The sequence below is a fragment of the Galeopterus variegatus genome, unplaced genomic scaffold (genome assembly GCF_000696425.1).
Source record: "Galeopterus variegatus unplaced genomic scaffold, G_variegatus-3.0.2 Scaffold2480, whole genome shotgun sequence".
NCBI lineage: Eukaryota > Metazoa > Chordata > Mammalia > Dermoptera > Cynocephalidae > Galeopterus > Galeopterus variegatus.
The window spans coordinates 162656-170294 of record NW_007728591.1 but is presented as its reverse complement, the minus strand read 5'-3'; the positions used below and the strand labels follow the sequence as shown (position 1 = coordinate 170294).

The following is a 7639-nucleotide window of genomic DNA, read 5'->3' as shown; positions in this document are numbered from 1 at the left end:
GCAAGCTAATACAGAATGATTAAAATATATTAGGCTATTTTGGATGGCTTCAGTCTGATCTTTATATTTTCTTTTCCAACTTGCGTCAGCCTGATCTGTCTTTTATTAGAGCCCAATGTAATCTGATCAGTGAAAATACCACATGCTGGAAGGGCCTCATCTGGTGGGAAGAACACTCAGTCTCTATGCATTACATGTCAAATTTGGTTTTGTCTTCTGAACTCCTGCTGGAGGAGAATAATTTTTCACATTGGACTCAAACTATAACATGACATAAAATAATGGATTTGGGAAACATTCTGCTAACATGAAACATTCTCTTTGGCTCTGCTGTAGTTGCTACAATGCTAATATTATTATTGCTGTCATTTTACTCTTTTAAAAATAGCTATTACTGGGCCGGCCCGGTGGCTCACTGGATAGTGTGCCGCTTGGGAAGCGCGGCGGCGCTCCCGCCCGAGGGTTCGGATCCCACATGCAGACCGGTTCCCGCTCACTGGCTGAGCGAGGCGCGGGAGCAACGCCGAGGGTTGCGATCCCGTTGCCGGTCCCCGGTCCGGTACGGGGGCAACACTGAGGGTTGCGATCCGTTGCCGGACACGGAAAAAGACAAAAGACAAAAAAAAAAAAAAAAAATTAGCTATTATTAATCATCTACCAGGTAAAGGCAAATTCAGATATGCTATCTCATTTAATCTCTCTCTATCCCAAAGAGGAGATTATTATACCCATTTTACAGATGAGGAAATCAAGGCACAGAGAGTTAAGTGACTTTCATAAGTTCTCAGGACTAGTAAGTAACAAGTTGAGATTTAAACCCAATCTCTAACTTCAAGGCCAGAGTCCTGGCTCTGTTCCTGCTGGATGTGTGACTTTGGTTAAGCTGCCTTGGTATCTTCAACTATAAAATGGGATCTCAATAGTGCCTACCCCATAGAGGATTCATGAGCAAAGCACTCAGAACTTTGCCTGGGCTTGAAGAAAATGCCATATAAGTGTCGGCTATTACAATTATCAACTTTATTGTTCCAAAGCTGCCTCCTTGGGTCCCCTTTTGGGGGTTTGAGGGATGGAAAAGAAAGACAGGACAGCAAGGACACTGAATAAAAATTCTCCATCCTGCCAAAGCAACTGACCAATACACACATGAGTTTGTGAGCTTATACTGAGAATGAGTAGCTGGGAGAATGGTAGAACTGAAGCACAGCTGAGCACTGTCCTTCCTAAGTACTAAGCTCCACAAAAGGATACAGCACATAAGGGAATGCTCTTCTGAATCACTTCTCAGAAGGTGCTCCAATTCATGTCTATAAACACATAGCAATGTCCCAGTGTTCAACAAATAATAGTAGCTGGAACTGAGGAATTTTCAGAATGATAAAATATACCCCAGGCTTTCCAACTCAATTCTCTCCAATTTAATGCATCAAATGTTGAGTATTTATTCTTTTCTGGATGCCAAGATGCACAAGGAACAGCTCTTATCTTCCGGCAGCTTAATCTCGTGGAGAACCACACAAACACAACAATGACTATAATTCAAGGTGGAATATATATTAGAGCTGAGGCAAAGACTAATTGCTCAGAGGGCACAGAGGAGAGAGCAATTCCTCTGGGCTGGGTGAATCTGGCAAAACTTTATGGAGCTGGTAGCTTTTGGGCTTAGTCTCCAAGGATGCTCAGTACTTCTACAGTTTGGGATGGGAGCCTGGAGAACATGGGAAAGGAGAAGGGCATTTCACGTGGAGAGAATTACATGGGCAAAGGTGGAAAAAAGAACATGTGTAGGGGACTGAAAGAGGTTTGGGCTCAATTCTAATTCATGATGGAAAGTACCTGGATATCAAGAATGAACCCATTCTGCCTGGCTAACATTGTAAAGTACTGGTAAGTGAAAGAAGCTTATTAATATATCTTGTCCAGATGTGAGTGTAGTTTGTATTCAGAACATTAACTGATTTAAAGGAAGGGTTTCGGGCCGGCCCGTGGCTCACTCGGTAGAGTGCGGTGTTGATAACACCAAGGCCCCGGGTTCGGATCCCATATAGGGATGGCCGGTTGGCTCGCTGGCTGAGCGTGGTGCTGACAACACCAAGTCAAGGGTTAAGATCCCCTTACCGGTCATCTTTTAAAAAAAAAAAAAAAAGGAAGGGTTTCCCTCTAGTTCACATATTCTCTGAGGGTGATGCCCTTTGTAGTACTTGGCATTATGTGAGGACTCTAAGCCTACACCTTATTGTGGCTGGCCCAATTGCCTCTTGTGCCTGGCAAGAGGCCTAGGAAACCAGACCTCTGACTATCAGGAATTGGCAGATACCCCCAGAATGGCCAACAACTTTAATGCTTGTTTACCTCCCAGGAGCAGGTCTCTAAATTTGTTCCTGGCCACAAAGTACTTTCTTTTATTTGATGTAAGTTCAGCCATTAATTTTAAAATGTGCATTAAAATATTTTTATCCAAAATTGTTAGGTGTTTGATTGAGGAAGGATTCCAGGATACTTAATCTGCCAAACAGATTAGATCATTGAAAGTTTCCGGTAGTTTTGTCAAGAGGGGCACATGTATCCTGTACTCCCTGTAGTCTTACATGCTTGTGACTGCCAGTTGTCTTTAAGCCTGAATGATACGTGGCTGGGTTTAAGATTCTTGTGTTTTGGTCTCTACCTCAGAGGTTTGTGGACATTTCTCCACTGTCTTCTAGCAGTAAGGAGAGGAAAAGTCTGAGGTCAGCCTTATTTCTCCTAGCATTTGAATTGCTTTTATTCTGCCTGGAAACCTATCAATTCTTTCTTTATACTTGAAGTGCAGTAACTTTGCCAAGACATATTCCAGTGTTGATTGTTCTGTATCAAAATTTCCTGGAATACTTTTTTTTTTTTTTATAATTAAGCATGCATCTTTTATTTCATACTTCAATTTAACAAAATATAAATCCTGGCTATTTGAATATTTTTATAAGAACTCTCATTTGGGGCCGGTCCGTGGCTCACTCGGTAGAGTGCGGTGCTGATAACACCAAGGCCGCGGGTTCGGATCCTATATAAGGATGGCCGGTTTTCTCACTGGCTGAGCATGGTGCTGACAACACCAGGCCAAGGGTTGAGATCCCCTTACCGGTCATCTTTTAAAAAAAAAAAAAAAAGAACTCTCATTTATTAAGAAATAAGAAATGCATCTGCCTTATTTCTAATAAAAACAAACTCTTCCATGGCAATATTTTTTTCATTAGAATCCTTAAACTAGAAGAAATAGGACCGGACTGTAAAAGCCATGGATTTTTTACTAGTGCATCTTAATGGTCACTTCGAGTCTGAATGAAAATGAATATTCCTTATGGGATAACTCCCAGGATTTATTTTATTTATTTATTTATTTTTTTGTCTTTTTCCGTGTCCGGCAATGGATCGCAACCCTCAGTGTCACGCCCGTACCGGACCGGGACCGGCAACGGGATCGCAACCCTCGGTGTTGCCCCCGCTCCTCGCTCAGCCAGTGAGCAGGAACCGGTCTGTATGTGGGATCCGAACCCTCAGCGGGAGCGCCTCCGCGCTTCCCCAGTGGTGCACTAGCGCAGTGCGCCACCGGGCCGGCCCTCCCAGGATTTATTTATTCATTTATTTATTTTTATTTTGTCAATATACAATGTGGTTGATTATTGTGGTCCATTACCGAAACCTCCCTCCCCCCTCCCTCCCTCTTCCCCCTCCCTCCCAACAATGTCCTTTCTGTTTGCTTGTTGTATCAACTTCAAGAAATTGTAATTGGGCTGGCCCGGTGGCGCACTGCTACAGTGCACCGCTTGGTAACGCGGCGGTGCTCCCGCCAAGGGTTCAGATCCCACATACAGACCGGCCGCTCACTGGCTGAGCGAGGCGCGGGTGCAACACTGAGGGTTGCGATCCCGTTGCCGGTCCCGGTCCGGTACGGGCGCGACACTGAGGGTTGCGATCCGTTGCCGGTCACGGAAAAAAAAGACAAAAAGGAAAAAAAAAAAAAAAAGAAATTGTAATTGTTATGTCTTCTTCCTTCCCTCCCCCTCCCCCCTGGTTTTTTATGTATTTATTTATTTGTAGCTCTCTTTTGATCCTAAGATTTAATTTTCTTTTTAATTTTGGGGACATTTTCTTCTGTTGCCTTGAATATCTTTTCTGTTGCATTTGTCCAATTCTCTTACTTAGGACCTAAAACTGTGGGTATGTTGTATCCCTTTTTCTTTCATAACTATTATCTTCTCTATAACCATTTTTTCAATCTTTATTGTTTTCTATTTCATGTTGTGATTTTTCTCAAGTTCACTCCTCCAATCTTGATTCTTTTAAAATTGGGTTTATTATTGTGCCAGACATAGTTTGTTGGGTCCCACCCATTCCCACTCTTCCATTCTTACCTCTGTATTTCAGGGAGCTGGAGGCCTGAAAACTGCATTTCTCAGTGTAGGGAAAGTAAATATAAATGGTCGGGGTCCCTCGAGGGGTTTGGAGTCTTGCCGAGCATTTGATGTAAATATACATGTGTGCCCAGGTGTTTCTTGGTTATTGTCTAATGTAATTGCGTATGTGCGCCCAGGTGTTTTGGGTTATCGGACTTAAGTATAAAGTAAGAGTGGCTCTGATCCACAGCGCCGTTGGGACACCCCGGGAGGCCACTAGGGTGGCTGCTGCTAGCTACCTAAACTTGCATCTGAATAAAGCCTATTAATTTTTTACCCACGGCTCCCAGGATCTTTTACTATTACCTAGCTCGTGGACCTGCAGGTGAGGGGTTTGTGACCCAGACTGTACAATGGGTTTGTAGGGTCTGTGAGCCCTAGCTCTAGCAACACACCCAGGCTCTCTTGTCAGCTGCTTCCTGGTTAGGTTCTGCCAGTGGGAAGCTCTGGTGGGAGATTAGAAGGTGGCTGGAAGGGAGGAGGCATTTTTTCCACTTCTGGCTGTAGGGATTGCAGGTGACTGTGCTCTGCAGGTAGTAGCTTTGCTATCATCAGCCATGGTGGTGGGGTGGCTTCTGTTCAGAGGCAGTGGCGATGCCTCTACAGGTCAACAGTGAGTGTGGCTCATGGGCTTTTAGCTCTGGGTTACATCACATCTTCCATTTGCTTCTAGCCTTGTCAACTTCATAACCAATTCCTCTTATTTCCCTCTCTGCTTGAAATATCTAAAGTGATTTCAGTTTTCCAAATTGAATACTGATGGCTAAAATTACATCGTCATTATTTCTTTGTTTATGTGGCTTTCAAATTTGAAAAAGTTTTTTCTCTTCCATTTTGTTTTTCTTAGCTCTGCCAGCTCACTTCTCATCTTCTGTCTGTAATTTTAAAACGCTTGTGTTTCTTCTTTGAACTCTTCTTGTCTATTTGAGGGATACCTATGGGTCTCAACTCAATATGTTCTTTGTGTATTTTCTCTTGCAACAAATGTTCTGTATCTGCCTTAATTTTCTGTTTGTTTTTCATCCTTTTGTTTTACAGTTTCTAGTCATGGGCCCCTATAGTACAGTGGTTCTCAAACGTTGGCATGCATCAAAATCACCTGGAGGGCTTGTTAAAACACAGATTCTTTGGTCCTACCCCCAAAGTTATCGATTTGATTCAATAGATCTGGGGTTGGGCTAGAGAATTTGCATTTCTAACAAGCTCTCAAAAGAGGCTGATGCTGCAGTTCCGGGAACCACACTTTGAGAACCACTGCTATAGTGGGTGTTGTTGGTACATTTTATTTTACCAAGGCAATGAACTCATCAGCCAGCTGCTGTGAGTGTTGGCTAACAGCAGTACCTTTTCCTGAAATCTGCCCACACAACAAGAGCTATCTTATCCAGAAATGTCTAAGGGATTATGTCCTTCACCTGAGTGTGGCCCATGGCCAATGATTGTTGGATTTATGAGTACAAAGGCGTGCCCCCTTGATGCAAGGTGGGGGAGTATACCTCTCTGGTGCCATTTATGCTCCAGAACTCCCTGTGGAATCAGGCTGAGGCTAGACTTGGGCTAAAGCAATATCTTTGATTACCTTTTCCTTCTGCAATTTCCTGCTTCCCTTACTTCCTGAAAAGTTTCTCCTGGGAGCACTGTCTCAATAAATCACTCTTAAAAGAATCCCTGTCTCAGGCTGTTTTTAGAGAACTTGACCTAAATTAGTCCCTTTCTGGGCCTTTTCTAATTATTAGTATTTTTAATGGGGCTTGTTATTTGCTGAAACATAGCATAGGATGAGGAGTCAGCTGGGGCAATCTGCAACTTTCATTTAGATTAGTTGTCTTGAATATCCCCTTATTATTACTGCCTTTGCAGTGGGGCTCACAGAAATCCTCTTCAGTAACCTTCTGCTTTGGCTGTCTTCTTACTTTCTGCTATGAACTGATGTGTGCCCCATGACCCCCCAAATTTATATGTTGAACCTTCACCCTCAATGGGACTGTATTTGGAGACAGGGCCTATGCAGAAGTAACTATGGTTAAATGAGGACATAAAGGTGGGACCCTGATACATAGGAGTAATGTCCTTTAAGAGGAGACACCACAGAGCTCTTTCTGTCTGCACACAAAGAAGCTACCTATAGTGCAGGAGGGAAGCTAACCATGCTAGCACCCTAATCTTGGACTTACAGCCTTCAGAACTGTGAGAGAAAATAAACATCTGTTGGGCTGGCCCGGTGGCGCACTGGATAGTGCGCCGCTTGGGAAGCGCGGCGGCGCTCCCGCCCGAGGGGTCGGATCCCACATACAGACCGGTTCCCGCTCACTGGCTGAGCGAGGCGCGGGAGCGGCGCCGAGGGTTGCAATCCCGTTGCCGGTCCCCGGTCCGGTACGGGGGCAGCACTGAGGGTTGCGATCCGTTGCCGGACACGGAAAAAGTCAAAAGACAAAAAAAAAAAAAAGAAAATAAACATCTGTTGCTGAAGCCATCCAGTCTATAGCCTGTTATGGCAGTCTGAGCTAGATACCTTCCTTCAGTGTTTTTACCTTCAGCAGCCTCCTTTGGTTTGTCTTGCCTGGTTTCTCATTCAGCTCCATCTCCCCCGCCATTCTGTTATTAACCTGAGCCTCTATGGGGACAGTCTCCATCCTCTTGAAGCCACTTACAGCCCTTGTCCATCTAACCAAGGGATTGTTAGATAAACCTTTCACAACTGGGACATGTTTAGGGAAGTCTCTAGCTTTGAGAGAGCAAATGCCAGTTCTCAGCTTCCTCCTTTACCGAACTCCTGATTTTACTGTACTTAGTGAATGTGCATCCCTGTTTGATGTTACGGTTATTAACTATTTCCTTGAAGATGAAATTTTTTTCTCCTTATAATTCTTTTTGTTGTAAATAAAGAGTTTTAAGAAAGGGGAAGGAGTAAAAATCACTTTACTCCATCTTTAAGCAGAAGTATCTATTCTATATTGATATGATTCATATCCCATTATAAAGTATGGTATATGATGTCTTTTTAATGTATGGACGTGTAGTAGTTTCCAGTTTTCTTATCTTATAAACAGCATGGTTGTAAATCTTTGTCCATTCATCTTTGTACATTTGTCCTTTATCTGATTATTTCATTAGAATATATTTCTAGAGGGCCGGCCCGGTGGCGCACTGCTACAGTGCGCTGCTTGGGAAGTGCGGCAGGCGCTCCCGCCGAGGGTTCGGATCCCACA

At 43.7% G+C, this 7639-nt stretch overlaps 1 protein-coding gene across 1 annotated transcript in view; it reads right to left on the bottom strand.

Annotated features, from left to right (window-relative positions):
* HSPB11 (heat shock protein family B (small), member 11) overlaps positions 1-7639 on the bottom strand; it is an 84744-nt gene that overhangs the window by 32590 nt on the left and 44515 nt on the right. The window lies entirely within an intron of this gene.